The 15,257-nt window shown below is 37.5% G+C and overlaps 2 long non-coding RNA genes across 2 annotated transcripts; both read left to right on the top strand.

The window, feature by feature from the left end:
• The first annotated feature begins 7,060 nt into the window (after window positions 1–7,060).
• On the top strand, window positions 7,061–8,131 carry LOC126869392 (uncharacterized). Its single transcript, XR_007690920.1, has 2 exons — window positions 7,061–7,198; window positions 7,246–8,131. It is a non-coding gene; the product is annotated as an uncharacterized LOC126869392 (long non-coding RNA).
• A 446-nt stretch (window positions 8,132–8,577) lies between these two features.
• LOC126869391 (uncharacterized) lies at window positions 8,578–10,597 on the top strand. The gene is made up of 4 exons (XR_007690919.1): window positions 8,578–9,083; window positions 9,341–9,494; window positions 9,586–9,762; window positions 10,117–10,597. It is a non-coding gene; the product is annotated as an uncharacterized LOC126869391 (long non-coding RNA).
• Window positions 10,598–15,257: the final 4,660 nt, after the last annotated feature.

The raw sequence follows: 15,257 nt of genomic DNA, 5'->3' as shown, positions 1-15,257 counted from the left end.
AGAAAAATAAGATAAATATAATTTAAGTAGGTACAGACGAAAATACTACATAGATTCTCCAAGAGGTTTTTCTATGTGCGATAGTCGAATCAAAGATTTGAATTTTTCGATTTGATCTACAGTGTTTATATTTTCAATAATGTTAGAAATTTGGACTGAAAACTTACCACCATTGATAAAGCTTACTGGCGTTGGCTTTCTCTCGAGGTATACAATTTTTTGAACGATTTCTCCTGATGCGAGGGTTGGTTCTTGCTACAGCAGAAGGGTATTATTATCTAATTTTAATGTTTTATTGGAGAGTTCGAATCGATATTGATTTAAACCAGGTAAGCCTAATATGCCGTCTTCTATGATAAGGAAATTATCATCTACTAAGGAAAATTCTATCTCTTTGTTGAATAAATTTAGTTTAATTTTGGAATTGGATTCGTATTTGGAATGTCCCATGGAGAATTTCTATGTGTCTGGTATTATTGTTCTTCCTGGGTAGCATCCTCGTTTAAGCAAGTTGATTCCTGCTCCCGAGTCAACGAGAAATCGCAATCCTGGTCGTCCTGGTAATTGTAGTCGTATTGTGGGTAGTCTTCCTGAGGTAGCATTGTTAATTCTGATTGTTCTTGATTGTGGTTTATTCCTGGAGGGGCTTTTGTTTGAGGCGGTATTCGAAAATTTTGGCATTGATTGGCAAGGTGTCCCAATCGATTGCATTTGAACATTTCGTTTGTGACCTTTCGTTTAATGGTCGATTCTCAAGCTTTGTAGAATTATTCATTCTTGGTTGAATGTTTTGTGTGGATGGAGTTTTGTTATTCATGTTACTTGTAATCGTGAAGCGGTTACCTACTGGACGAGACGTCTGGTTACGATAAGATGGTGGAGTGGTTCTTTGTCGTGTCATCCGTCTGCGAGCGTTGTCTTCGCGAAAGTATTTTTCCACGTCCATTGCCTTTTTTTCTGCATCGATGATGTTTGGGGGGGGGGGGGGTTAGCCAATAGCACGTGTCCTATTTCTGAACGAAGGCCTCTTACATAGTCAATCACAGAAACCATGTATAGTCGATCGTTCATCGCTCATCGAGTTAATTCGTCTTTATATTCATTGGTAATGCTGTATTGAAGTTTGTTGAAAACACGTCGAAATCTAATGTTATAATTTTGCACGCTTTCGGTTATTCCTTGCTTTATCACTCTTAACTGATCTTGGTGTTCTCTTACTGATGCTTGAGTAGCTACGTTACGTCCTTAATCCTTCGTACAGAGTTTCGAATTCGTTAATATGGATATTGCGGATTGTCATTGCGGCTTTTCCTACAATTTTCTCTATTTTGATCATTTTTAATAATAACGTTTGTTCGCTACACATCATTCTCATTTCTTTTATTTCACGAATAAAATCTTCTACACCTATATCGTCTTCTCCGTTTAGTATCGGAGATACTAAACAGCTTTTAGATTTCCAGAGTTTGCAGCTGTTGGATTGGATGGTTGGACATATGTTGGTGGTTTTTGTGGCATAGGTGGAGGTGGATTAGTATCGTGTTTTAATACTGATATATTATCGTCATCGTCAGTCATCATAGAACCGAATTCAGTTGATTTTACGTCTATTTGTGATAGTTTAACACGAGAGAGGTTTCTACCTAATATTTCCATTTCGTTAACGCGTTTTCTATTTTCTTCATTGGCTAATTTTAAAGCATTCTTTATTTCGTTAAATTGTTGTCGAAATTCTTCGTTCTGTCTCTGTACTAAGTCTAAAATTGCTCTGGTAGAGGAATCGAGTGATCCCGTTTTATTTTGGACTCCACTTGTAGAGGGTAAACTTGTCTCGACTTTTGAATCTTTCTTGTTGTTCATAGTGAATATTGTCTCTTCGCTAGAGTTACTAGAGAAACTAACTTTTCGCGTTCTATATTGTTTAAAAGAATCCAGACTTTTCTCACCTTGATACGTAAGTTCGTAGAATGAGGTTCCCTTGCGGTGTTTTCCTCTGTGGCGCGTTCAAAGGTGTTGTTTGAGTGTCAAACTCGTTCTGTTGATTTGTTCTATGCTGACAGTGGTCCCGTTGATTTGATTCACTGTGGTAAATTATTGGCAGCGGAGTTCATAACACAAGTGCTTCGAATCCTTCGATCTTCAATAATGTCCGTAGACCGAAATCGTAATTTCGCTTACACTGAAACGAATGGATCCTGGCAGGATCGCCAAAATGTCACGTAAAAATAATGGGAAAATAATAATAAAAAAATGTTGGGTTCTTGAACCAGAGTTCGAGGTACCTTTATTTTATAATAGGATTACAAGTGTGCGATTAGACCGTTACCGAAAGACTGAAGCCTCGATCAAGACTCAGCCCTTCTAGATGTTCGTTTATCTTATGCCTATGTGCCGAATTCATATTCCTTTGTTTTGGGAGTCGGTGTCGTGTGCAAGGCGGTTCAGGTTTCCTGAGGCGGTTGGAGATATTTGTTGACGTTACATGTACGTCAAGACTGTGTAAGTGTCACGAGGCAAAACAATAATATGAGTTGCTCTCGATTTGCATCGTCCTCTAACTCATGTGCCGCTATATACGTACATAGCTATTATTTCTTACAACCTAGCGTATGCAGTTGTGTATGGGGCCTTAAGTTCACTGTTTATAGATACTGCTAGGAATTAATCGAACGAATTCAACGCAGTCGCGTTTACAGTGTTCCGTATTATCGGAAATGCCGAATTCGCGTGGTTTCGCTTTGACCTTCGTCCACGTTGACGATTGTTCAAAGAACAACCGAGTGGCTTCCGCGTCGCAGCTACGAAAGACATCGAAGTCGCGACACCCTTGAGTGACTTCCCTATCTTTTCCTAAAACCAAGGATGACGCAACTCAGGCAATCGTTACAAGCGTTCGAACTTCACATTTTCTTACCATACTATCAACAAAAAATGAAAGCTGGTTTTCAATGAGTCATTATATAATTATATGATATGTAATTTATAAACAGAATTCATTGTAATGATATAGATAGATTTCTGAGATAGTTAAAGAAGGAAGTTGTTCGCAATCATGCACGTGACAACATATTCAAAAGTCATTGAAATCGGAAAAGACGTTACGGTTCTATAGTTTCACCCAATCAATATTTATGAATCATAAACGAAGTAGCTATAAATCTTGACAATTCCCAGTTAAACTTAAAATAATTATTGCATTTTTAAAAATAATGAAAATTTATTATTTGCATAAGCGATCTAATGATCATTCTTGCGTTCTTCATTGTAAATTAAAATAAATAAATTATACACTTTACTTTGTACCGCTTAGGACTGAATTATAACTTTACCGAAACAGTGCAAAGCATTCTTTAAAATTCTCCAAAATTCATTTGCATTCATTTCATTTATATACATATATTTATACATATGTTGAGTTGATAGTAAAAAGTACGTCAATGGAAATTATTTAATAATAATAATTATCTACTGTGCCCTGTTCTTTAAGGATTAAGTATGTAGTAGTTCCTGTGCTCACAGTTAGAAAATAAACTATCTATCTTGTCTTGTGCGTTCGGTTCCTCATTGTGTCTTTTGATGCCGTTGATGACACATATCACTTCATAGTGAAAAAAGCAACATTCAATCACGGACCAGCAACATACTCGAGATCTTATAAGGAAATTCAAGAAATTCAAAATAAAATAGAGTCGAACTCAATCCTAAAATCAAATGGAGTTATTATTACTCGACCGAACTATTTTCAATCAACTCTCATTGAGAATTATAAGTAAATTCTTTTGGCGTGGTACTGTAACAAGCAAAATTTAACATAATTTTGAGACGAAACGCGAAAGTAAATCGATAAAAAGAAGGGAGGGTTATATTTCCCCTTTCCTTCTTGAAAATAGGCCGAAATCACATTGAAGCGGATCAAATAGTACATATATACAATTACATAGTCAAATAAATACTAACAAAAGGGAAGCCAGCACCAATACCTTGGGCCTTGATATATGTTGACAAGGACACACTTCTGATTAACTTCCAGAAGATTTTAGCCATCACTCGATAGTCCTTAAAAATTTGTTAACAGAAGCATATTGCTACTACTATGTACAGCGTGTTAAAAAATTTATTTGTCAAAAAAGTGGAACGCCAAATTTCCTGAATGTTGAAATGGTTACCACTTCTAAGAAAATTCTACATCTGGTCTTTTTAGTTTTCTCAAGCACTGAAGCCATTGACAGCGCGTAGACAAAAGACTGCGACGAAGTCAGGCCATAAACAGTAGACAGGCGACGTTGGCTTCGGGGTTTTCAGTTATTGGGTAACACAGCTAGCGTGCGGATCTGGACCAGCTCAAATTGTATTCTTACTTATAATTACACGTCTCTATTTAAATATATTTTCTGCCTTACAATTTATCCACTTGTTTTCTCTGTTTATACATCGAATAATCTCAACACTGAACATGATTAACAAGGCCAAATTTTTTGCTGTTGCAAAAATCTGTTCTCTTAGAAACAGGTATTTAAAGTGTCTTGAATTTTTAAACTGATTTTGTTCATATTTTAAAGTCAGATATGTAGTATCGTGGACAGATTGCCTAAGAAATATCGGTTTTTTTTCTATTTACCGTACCGAATAATCTACCGTACAAAGTTCTTGCATTATATGAACCATATAAAAACATAGACCTTCTTTACGTATTATTCTTCTTACTGCTTCTTGTGAAATTCTTATTCGATAAGCTATTGTTCGCAAATACATCAATAGATTTATACGTACACTGCACAAACGACACTTGCTCTTTCTTACGTCAATGTACACAACGAGCGTCGAGTGGAAATCAACCTATCCCCAATCGACGATCTGAAACTTCTACTTCACGCTGTGATCTTCCATTAGGTCTTGAACAAAGAACAATTCCCAGCACGCTTTCTAAACTTTATTACTTATTATTATGTTCATAATATTATTAATTTTGTATTAATACAATAATAATATCGTATCATTATTATATTATTTCTTTATTTTTCTGCTTGTATTGTCTTTTATTCGTAATATATTATCGCAATATAATAACAAAATTAGTTTAAGGGATAATGTAACCTTAAAGATTTTTTTCAAATGAACGGGTCATTTGCAAACCATGATTCTTTTTAGACATTTGTTTTTCGTGATAAGTACTATATGACGCGGTAAAAAAATTTGATTTTGAATATCATGCTCAAAATCAGTTTTGCGAATCATTTTTTCAACAGATCTCCGCAGATTTAAAGATGTAGCATCACCCCCCTCCCCCCCCCCCAAAGCAATTACAAATAATTTTTTAATACCTTGTACATTATATTCTGCCTATATGTAAATATATATGACTGTGAATTGCAAACATGGACGTACGTGTTTATTTCCTAGTTTTTATTTGAAAGGAACATCACATATGTTGGTCGTTCCACTCGGTCCGCGAACTCTGCGAGTTCATAAAAATCTATTCCAACCCAATGTTCCATATGCGAGCGAAGCGGCTTCTCTACCTTTCGGCCAAAAAAACATTTCTAAAAATTTCTTGTTCGCTCGCATATGAAACTGGTATTAGGTTGGACTACCTTTTTTACGAGCGAGTAGAGCGAGCAACGAGAACAGTGTTTCTCTACTATATGTAAATGAATACTATACATTGTTTTTTATAAATATTTTTTATTGATAATTTCTTAGGGAATAACAGGCGATCGCTAAAATCTTCTAGAAATTGTTCAGGAAAATGTCTTTGACAACATATATCGAAGCGAACATTATTAGCAAAAACTCTGACGGATCATATATTTTTTAACAAGTACTTTAATATAAAATATGCAAGAGAGCATTATTTAAAGAATTGAAAGAAGGATAAGTATGAGAGAGAAAGCAGGTTGTGACTTTTATTGATATAACTGTTTTACTATACTAACAATAAGAGGAAAATTGAACAAAACAAAAGCTAATTAATTACATATATATGTCGGGTTCACATTATGATTAGGGTTAGGGGCGTGTTACGACCGTTCGCGGAGAGACGCGGTCGCTAGGAGAACGCGTCAGCGAGAGGCGTAAATTCTCGCTACGATCATGTTAATCGACGCCGCGAAATAGTCGTTCCCCTGTTTCGTTTAGGATAACAAAGGTGGTTTAATGAATGTAACACTGTATTAACAGGTTAACATAGAACAATGTATTTTACAATAATATGATGAAGATGTTACAGAAATTTGACTCGACTTTGCGATATCTCTAGATAAATTCGTTTGCTCGTCAGATTTGTCGAAGTGTCACGTTTGACTCGTCAGAAGGAACTGAACGCCCTTCGATTATTTTCGTTTTTTCTGGAAGGCGACCCCCACTACGTTCGGATCACGCCACATTCTTTTACGCGAGGTAAAATAACGGCCACGAGTCGACGTTTCTGGAGGTCGCCCTGCTTAATGAACCATGCGCTTGCCACTACAATGTTTGTTTGCCGGGCAGCCGCGACGATCCGTCTGCGACGTTGTAGGACCGCGAGCGACGGTTAGAAAATACAGCCTGTGGTAAGCCTCGTGGCGTAACAGGGCGTGAAACAAATCTTTATTTGGATTAGACATTATTGTTATGCAATAGAGGAGATATGTACTAGTATAAATATGATTATTACAGAATATGGCAAGTAACCGTGGTAATCAGATACTCGAGAAGCTAATGACAATGATCCTAGGTTCAATAACGAATCCGCGATTAACGGGATAACAGAATGCGCCTTCTTCCAAGGTCCACGTTGTACCCAACTTCCTTGTTTACGGTTCAAGTATTACTGAATTAACTCTTTGTTAAAACATAGAATATCCACCGAGCGTAAGGACGCTATGTAACTAGCTAATGTGACCTCACGAGGGAATAAGTCTCCGTCGCGTTGGGGTGTGTCTAAGGACATGAGATCATCGGATTCGTGGAGAGATGCCTTCGTTCGGAAAGTGAGGGAAATTGACGTTGCTGTTAATTGGTCAATTTCCATGTTGGTGGTTAGAGGAGGATGCTAGCCGCCCTTGAGGGAAAGTTGCTAGCGGGAAGCGTCGTTCGTGAGAAAAATAGATTTCCCCTATCTTCTTATAGTTGGTACAATGACTGTTTGTCTGTTTGAAGGACTTTAGTTAATTAAATCTTTAGATTTATAACGGGTCCTCAGGCTAGCTGAACATGTACTGTGGAGATGCGTCGACGTCCGTTAATCATCTTACCCGAAGAATATAGGACCTGTGTGTGGCGAGCCACGGGACAGAAATCGTTGGAATGTTTACTGTCGCGTGCCGCTACAACTATTTCTTTTAAGGAGAGCTATAGAATTACTCCATACCTCTGTTAGGTAAAAACGTTCATCCCTTGACCGCGGCTACGTTCGGCGACTGGTTGTCGCCTCGAGTCCAAGCTCACTATCATAAATCTGGAACAAATACAATCGGATTGAATGGCGGCAATCGCTTAATTACGGCTATGGTAGAATCTAGATTAATGTGTTAAGGGACTTTCCCAAAATTCCAAAGGAGAGGCTCCGGTGTCCTTTCATCTCTGATATATATGTATGCTCAGATTTCAGAGCTTAGTTTTAGGAGTAATGTAATATCGTAAGGTAGTTCGAATTAGAAATCAGTTGAAAATAGATAAAACCGTGTACGTCGTCTTTCTGTGGTTCGTTTACATTTAAGAGTGCCTACGTGACTAAAGGCACGTAGTTGGTAGTTCTTACATAGGTATGAGAGAAACAATAGACAACGTTAGAAGAAGGACGGTTTCGCTATCCAAGGCGGGACGACCGAAAGATCAGAGTGTGCGAGTCGAAAAGTGTGCGTGTTGCGAGAATCAGAGCTAATTGAGTCGTCGAAGAGTAGAGTCGTTAGAGGTAATCGAGTCGTCGAAGAGTAGAGTCGTGAGAATTGATAGAGTTGTTAGAGAGAGAGAGAGAGAGAGTGTGTGTGTGTGTTAGATTCGTTGTGACGAGGGTGGTCAAATAACTGTAAAGTTATTTGATATAGATACGAGTATTGCATTTAGTTTCCGTTAAATAAACATCGTTTTCTGTCCAATTTATATTTGTATATTCAATTTAATATTAATAAATTGTAAGTAATCGGAAAAAAAATTCTATCCTTATTTCCACGATATTACAGTAATATATTGTATTTCCCAGATTACTTTCATTAATATTCGTCTTAAGACATTAATAACACTCAATTTTAATTTTATCAAAGCAAAATAAATATTTTTGTTTAATTAAAACTCTACTCCTAAAAAAATAAAACTTTTCTATTTATGCAAAATTGCATGCAATAAAAGTTTCAATGAATACACTTCGTTTTGTAACTGTTTTCTTCAATCAGAAAAGATAACGGCCAAAAAATTATTGTTATTCCACAACTAATTGGAAATTTTGACAGTTTAATTCGATCATTGGATCGATTACACTTACGGTGATTTTTCAAATTCGGAATCAGTTACAGACCTGACTGAAGAGTTAAACCCTGCGATGTGTAGTTGGTCCAGGGACAGTGTGGCAAATCTACTCGTTCAACGCTGATTGGTTCCGCCATTTATAAAAGCGCTTCCTGCAGCAGTTATGTATAGATTGGTATAAATATAAATGTATAAAGTATACGTTTACAAAGTTGTCTGTAAACAAAGTGTAATAATATTTACCGTGTATTGGATTGTATATAACGACGGAAATAAAGAATAATAAGAAAAAGTAAGATATTATTAAAAGTCGCTCTTATTAATAGATATAAATAATAGTTGAATAACCTTTTCATAAGATTGCTAAAGATAACCTCAAAAGAAAATACAACTTTTTTGCAAAGTTTAACGATAAATTATATTACAATTTTAAATTAACATCAAATTTTGAGCTACACACATCTTAGTAATTAAATCTGTATGGTGTTATCCGTTTTTACTTTAAGGTGATTTATACTTCGTGTTTATTACAAATTTTTGCAGTCATCATAGAGAACATACAGAATTAACATTTAAGTTTGGAACGTTAGTTCAAATGCCTGATTACTCAGCCAAGGGATGCAGAAACAAGTCAAAGAGTGGTAAGAAAATGTATTATCATCCAAACGATCCCAAACGAAGAGAGTAATTGCAAATTAATTGCGTAACTCTTGGTGGAAAATAGAATGTAATTGAATATAAATCCAATTTTTAATATATTATGTTTAACAAAGTATTTGCATTACATTATTCCAGTCATACAGTATTTAAAAAAAATATATAATAAGCATAAAAAATGTATTTAAGTTTTCATTAATAAAATTAGACACTAATGACTTTACGCTGTTAATTTCCCTAGGCCATAGTTGTACACACAGATCTGTTAACTGCTGTAAAGGAGATAAGGTTCTTAATGTTGCAAGATGTACTTTACCAATCGGCCACCATTGAACACTGCGATCGAGTAGCTAGGATTTTGTGTTTGGCGCCATTCTTCGGTGAAAGCACTAAAGGTAAAGAATATAAACTAAAGCAGTAAGCTTATTCAATAACTAATACTATATTATGTATTTATTATAATTTCTCATCATTTATTTCAAGCAGATACATCTACAATACTCCATTTATTACAGAAAGCATTGTTTAAATGAATATTAATTATGAACCATTATTAAACATGCATTATTATTACCAACAAACAAGTTTAACAAGACCACAATTTTCAAATTAAATATGTACACATATCTTTAATGCTTTTACATTTGACGCATATATTGGAAAGTAAGTTTGTTTTTAGTTTTTTCTTAATTTATTAAAAAATTGTGTAACTATTAACATTACCTATAACATACGTAAATAGTGTCATATTTAAAATATTACCCATGATTAAAAATTTTCAATGTTATTAAATTCTTTATTGAGGAAGCTAAATTATAATATAATTATAGAGTTTACAAAGGATTTTAATAATGAAAAAATATTTATTTTATATAACATTTATTAGACATTAGTTAGATATAAAATAAGAATAATATAATCATAATAATCATATATCTAAGATAAAAGTTGATCTCTATGATCATTAACATGGTGTTGCTTTTTCCTCACACCCTCCTGCTACATACTTCGAAGCAGAACATACAACGAGTAGATATTACGGAATCAGATCCAACAGCAAACAATACAATATGTATAGAACTCTAATCATGGAAACACCAACACCTTTGGTAGCCGAAGTTATGCACAAGTAACTAACCAATCGCCACCCTTAACACCAACATAGCCAAATCCATCAGTAATACGCTCAAGCAACCACCGTTACAATACTAACTAACGGCAATTACTTCCAGATGTAGCAGTATATGCACCACTGCGAACAGGCAGTACATTGACAGAGATTATAGAAGTAGCATTGGCAACTACTACTTATGAACCAAATAATAGGCAAACAAAAATAATTCCGCAAGACTTTCTTGACAAAATCAGAGGAAAAAAGGTAAGCGAAAGCAAAATGACAAAAACATAGAGCATGTGAAAGCAAAAAAACATCTAAACAAACTTGCAAAGGAAATAGAAAGTAAAATAAAAGATCATAATAATAACGAATTCTCAAAATTCATAGATTCACTTTTTGCGTACGAGAATTCCAACTATTTCCTATGGAAAGCCACGAACAAAATAAAGGAGCCAATTAAATTAATCCCAGCAATCAGATTAACGGACAACACATGAGCCAGAAGCAACGAAGAGCAAGCTGAAGAATTTTCCAACCACCTTTGTTGAAGTTATCTCTTTGAGGAACGCGTGATGAATGTGTAACAGAAATATATTTAAGTATAAGTGTAACTGTAAGTATAAGTATAAGTATAAGCATAAGTATAAGTACAGTGTATACTAATCCAGAACCATACTGTGGCAGTGTTACATTACAACAGAGCTTCGAAGCCATAAGTCCATGGGTATTTATATAATTACGAAAACTGGCTCGTCTATATATACCTTGCTGCACCATCTGTGCATGGCATATTCCTAAAAAAGGCTATGAGACTGAGAGGCCCTTCAAATTGATTTAGAGCTAAACAATACTCAATAGCATCGGGGACTAAGAGAACTAAACGCTAGAGAAGATGTAGTTTTCCTAGAAGTGAGTATTACTTCAACACCCTCCCTAACACTCGAAATCTTTACAAACGATTACTTTTTAACATCATTGTTATTTTTCAGACCTAATTTTTATCGTAAATATTGAAATCTTGGTTTCTGTAACGTACTCGTATTGCCCGTCGGGTGTAACGAACGCCGTATATTCCGTCGAATTAGGATGAATGGGAATTTGGTGAAATCCGCTGGCCATGTCCAGGCTAATGAAGTATCTCGCCTTCTGCAATCTCGCGATTTGATCCGCGATGAGGGGTAGGGGATACCGGTCCGCGACCGTATTTTTATTTAATGCCCGAAAATCTACGCACAGTCTATCTGAGCCGTCTTTCTTCTTTACAAGTAAGATAGGGCTCGCGAACGGTGAGTTGCTCGGCCTCACGATTTTTGCTCTAATTAACTCGTCTATTCTCTCACGCACTATCCTACGCTCTTCTTCGCTAAGTCGGTAAGGACTTCTTTGCACGGTGACATTAGGATCGATTAACCGTATTTCTAACTGACCCGTGCTTACGCGAGTACGTGGGAAGCCCGTAATGAATGAATTTTTGAATTTCTCGAGAACAGAAATTAACCGACTTTTATCGTTACCAACCACGTCAGTGTCAACCGCATTGATATTGATCTCGTCTTCGGAGGTTTTACTACAGGCATTAATAGTCTTCGTTTTACAAATATCGACACTATTTCGTGTAATAGTTACATCAAAACCCTGGCTTAAGATCTCGCGGCCAATCATGATATCATAATGCAAGTGACTATCGGCCAGAACGTGAAAGGTTATCTCCAATGTAAAACAGTTAATGCGTACCGTAGATAAGATCTGGGATGTACTCTTAACGCAGGTGTTTCCTATTCCTCGCATAACTACTATATCTGTCGTTCTCCTACCGGAGAATTTCGGAGCGACAGATTCTCTAATTAATGAGCACTCGGCTCCGGAATCGAAGTAAAATGGGAACGACTCACCCAGATGACTTAAACTACCGGCTGGGGACTCCACCACGCAGGAGTTGACTTTACGCTCATCCTTGGGGCCTGGTCTACCGTCCCGTCGTGCCGGGCAGTTAGGTGCGATATGGCCTTCCGCATGACACCTGTAGCAAACCGCCTTGGACGGTGCGGCCGGTCGGCTTCCTTCCTGGCGTCGTGCATCCCTCTGCTGTTCGTTCTGCATCCTCTTGCGGCAGTCCTTTATTCTGTGTCCGAGAGTACCACAGTAATGACACCTCGTCTGGTGGCCCGATTACTTGCGTCGCTTAGCTTCGGGTTCCGCCGGTGCATCTCTCAGCGAAAATGTCGACTCTTCTTCGTAACAAAAGGGTCGCATTTCGCTCAGAAATTGGTCCTCCGTTCTGATATCGCTCGTGAGGGCCAATCGTTTAAGACGTTGGTCGTGTGGAATTAATATGTAGAGAGTGACAGCGTTAAGTATTTCGTCTAGCGTAGAATGTTGCCACCGCGTCTGCAGGAGGGAACGGACACGGCCGGCAAACGCCCCCGTGGATTCGTCCACTCCCCGCGGTTCCCTGGATACCTTGATTAACGATGAGGACGTCGTCTCTCGGCCACCGAAATGTATAAGGAATCGTTCCTTAACGGTAGACCAAGTAACCTCTCCGTCTCCCGTCATTCGTGCCAGCCAATGTGCTGCAGAACCCTGTAGAGAGTCACTTAAGGCAGAGTATAGCGTGTCATCTCGTAGGGGGTTGTTCTTCATGGCCCTACTAACAGCCGCGCACCACGCGGCTGGGTCGGCGCCTGCGACTTCTGGGTTAAAATGTGGTAATTTGGTGGTTCCCGTATTTGGCCTTTGCATTAGCGTATGAATTAGGTTGTTCATGACAGCGACCTGCCCTTCCAGCGCTCGAAGCCGTTCTGGTCCCACTTCTGATGTCGGATTGGCACTGGGAGTGGGGTTGTGGGCGTCAAATGAATCTTCTCGAGGATTAGCCATTGATACACACAGGTGTAGTTTATTGTAATGATAGAATTAGTACAGTCTTGACAATTGATCACGGCGGTTCGGCACTCGCGACACGAGTGACGATGCTCTCGGGCTCAATAACGAATCCGCGGCCAACGGGATGACAACAGAACGTACTCACAAAGTCTAAGTCTGGTTAAAACGTGAAATAACCACTGATCGCGAAGACGTTACTCTTTTATCGATGAGATCGCGAGCGAGAATGCCTTTCCCGTCCCGATGATGCCACAGAGGAAAACTATAATGGGGTGTGTCTAAGGATACGAGATCATCGGATTCGTCGAGAAAAGCCTTCGTTCAGAAAGTAAGGGAAATTGACGTTGCTGCTAATTGGTCAATCTCCATATCGATGGTTAGAAAAAGATGCTAGCCGCCCTCGAGCGAAATTTGCTAGTGGGAGACGCCGCTCGTTGAAAAATATGTCTCCCCTATCTTCCCGTAGTTGGGACAGAGACTGTTTGTCTGTTTGAAGGACTTTAGTTAACTAAACCTTAAGATTTATAACGGGCCCTCGGGCTAGCCGAACATGTACTGCGAAGACGCATCGACATCTGGCAATCATCTTACTCGAAGAATAGGGTCTGCGTGTGGCGAGCCACGGGACAGAAACCGTTGGAATGTTTACTGTCGCGTGTCGCCACGAATATTTCTTTTAAGGAGAGCTATAGAATTACTCCATACCTTTGTTAGACAAAGCGTTCATCCCGTGACCGCGGCTACGTTCGGCGACTGACTGTCGCCTCGAGCCCAAGCTCATTATCACGACTCTCGAACAATTACAATCGGGTTGAATAACTACAATTGTTCAATTACAGCTATAGTAGATTCTAGGTTACAATGTTGCGGGATTATCCAAAATTCCGAAGGCTCCGGTGTTCTTTCATCTCCAACATATATATATAAATTATATTTAAGAAGTTTGGGATAGTTTAAAGATGAAATAAATTGCTTTTTAAGTTTAATCTCTTACTTTCGACGAAATCAAGTTTCTCTGGAATTTGGTGGAGTTTAAGATTTGATATCGGTGTCGTAGGAGTTATGTGACACTTTAAGGTGGAATAAATCTAGCGAGGAGTTTAAGGTGCGGCAAAGGAGCGTGGAATGTTGCAATAGAAATTTATTGCAGTGTTAGTGCATTGGTAGATTGATCAAATTTACGTGTAGCGTGGGTAACCAATGGTAAATATTTTGCAATGTGTATAATTTCTCAGTAATCTGAGGCTTATAAAATCTATTGACAACTAATGGAAATTGTTGATTTAACAGATCAATTTTAAATTCCTCGTTAATCTAAATTTTTTTAATCCTATTTACAGCTAAACCTTACGACGAAAAATTAACGAAGTGGAATAAAAATGGCATTGTGATTCTTCTCGTCGTGTATTGGTGTCACATCAAATTTAAGAGACAGTTTTACTTGCGGATGCTGCGTGTTACGTTGGTGAAGTCGACGAAATCGTAAAATAGGAACTCGTCCGAAATACACTAACGCGGAAGGTTAAATTTAACGCAAAAGGCTGAGAAATTAGTTTAGAACTCGAAGTTTCATTGGTACGACGCTCTTGAAACGCATTCAAAGAGGTCGGCGACCTCGAAAGGGGATGAACGCAACTGTTTCGTGGGAATTTCTTATTGTGGCTTATTTGGATGAAGCTGCTTTAAAATCAGCGCTGGATTCGTCTGTATTTTGCCCGGAAATCATAAAATGTTTAGGCCAGGCGACTCCATGTACAGAAAATGTTATGTCCACTTTTTACGTCCGTAGAATTCAACTCTTTACTACTATGCACTTCTTCTCCAAAAAAATATCGCGTTTCAATATTAAAAAAGTTTCAATAATATACTATCCATTAGAAGAATGATAACATGATAACCTTACAAATTATTAGTATTAACAAATTCTTATTGTCGTATAGAAATGCCAACTATTGCTTCGGTAAAACAAACAAAGGAATTTTACAGGTAAATTTTACAAATTACAAGTCATCTTATAACGCAAAATACGACGTGTAAAATTGTCTCAATTTATTAATAGTATTAATAAATTATTATGATAAAAGATGCAGGAATCTTAGCCTCATGAGAAATTAGAGATGAAAATGAGTGGGAAAAGATTAATCACTGGTCCTCC

Source organism: Bombus huntii, chromosome 9 (assembly GCF_024542735.1).
Source record: "Bombus huntii isolate Logan2020A chromosome 9, iyBomHunt1.1, whole genome shotgun sequence".
NCBI classification, from domain to species: domain Eukaryota; kingdom Metazoa; phylum Arthropoda; class Insecta; order Hymenoptera; family Apidae; genus Bombus; species Bombus huntii.
The sequence above is the reverse complement of the archived record's forward strand: the minus strand, read 5'-3'. Positions and strand labels throughout refer to the sequence as shown.